This window comes from Schistocerca cancellata, chromosome 3 (genome assembly GCF_023864275.1).
Source record: "Schistocerca cancellata isolate TAMUIC-IGC-003103 chromosome 3, iqSchCanc2.1, whole genome shotgun sequence".
Classification (NCBI taxonomy): domain Eukaryota; kingdom Metazoa; phylum Arthropoda; class Insecta; order Orthoptera; family Acrididae; genus Schistocerca; species Schistocerca cancellata.
Window position 1 is genome coordinate 584,476,948 of NC_064628.1, and position 1,539 is coordinate 584,478,486.

Genomic DNA, 1,539 nt, shown 5'->3' on the forward strand with positions numbered 1-1,539 from the left:
GTTTGCTAAGTGTGTTCTTGCACTTACTTCCGCAGGCCATTGTAACCATATGTGTATTTTTGGACCCTATTCAGTACCAGGTAGTGTTCACGTTCCATTTAACATCTTCGCGATTGACAGCCGGATAAGCTATACCTTTATGATTTACGAGAATATTTTTGTTCCGTCGTTAAAACTACAAGAAAACGCGTAAAATTAGACCACAGTTATTACTGCCTAACGAAGAAAGGTTACAGATTTCCTGATGCAGGCGAAAACCAAAGCAGAAAGTACTGTTAATAAAAACCAATAATTTGTTAACGAACTCTTTCTCCACCTAGAAAACAAATCAAATTGTAAATGTATTTAATAGCAGACCACTGATGATGCTTTACTTCAATAATGCGAAATGCGTCTAGTGTGAAAAACACGCATTTTCTTGTAGTTGTAAAGGAGGAACAAAAATATCCTCAGAAATTTTAAAGCAACTACTGCCAATATGGCTACACAAATGGAAAAATTTATATCATTATGAACTTTTGCTTTGAGCACTTGTCACTACACAGTAATGATTTTTACTTGCACGTCGTGTTTATCTCTCCAGAATATAAATTAAAAAACAAAGGGAATAAACAGTGAAACCGATGTAGTACCCTGGTTTTCAACAGAAAGTGAAACATGGGGACGTCTTCATTAGTTCATTTTAATTTATATTTTCAGTGCTGTTTAAAAAATTTGAAGTGTTGTGCACCTCAGTCCGTCTGTCTCATCTGTCTGTATCACTCTCATTACACTGAAAATTATAACCACTTCATTCTGAGGACTATTGGCAAAGTTTTACGATGTCCGCAAGTTGCAGAAAAATATCTGCTTCTCTTTCCCATCTTTAAGCTTTAGTCCTCAAATTGCTCTTCACGTCCGGTTTACTTTTCCAATACGGAGCAACATGGAGACGAATGTGCTGCGGAGTGCACAGTGCGATGCCTGCGGTGTGCGCGCGCCCGGCGTCAGGGAGCGGCGCGAAGCGAAGCGAGGCGTGATGGCGGCTGCTGGCGGTGCCCTGGCCGTATGCCGGGCCGTCCGTTTTACGCCTACGACAGCGCGCCGCGCCAGGCTCTCGCTGCCGCGGGTAGCTGCTCTCCCTGCCGAACGTAAGGTGCGCGAGGCGCAACTTTTATAACCGTATGTAGTGTCGTTTCTCTCCCCAGCACTTTCCAGGTCGCAGTATTTCACGCTCTCTGCACTGAATTTCAACGTAGGAAAATTTTGCGGCAACCTTCTCACAGAGTTGTGCAGACAAGGCGTGTTTTCAGTGTTGCAAGATTTTCGTTAGTACTACACATTTAATAACGAGTTCTCGTGGAGGTGTTAAATCATAACCTGGCATAAACGTACGAAAACCTCATTTCCTGTCACGGTCACCAATAAATATATATATACATATAACGTTGAAATTTTAGGATCATCGATTAAACAAATAATGAAATCACAATAGCGTTAATCATAACTATAATTACTGAAATGCACTATGCTACTTACATTGGGAATACAATACTAATC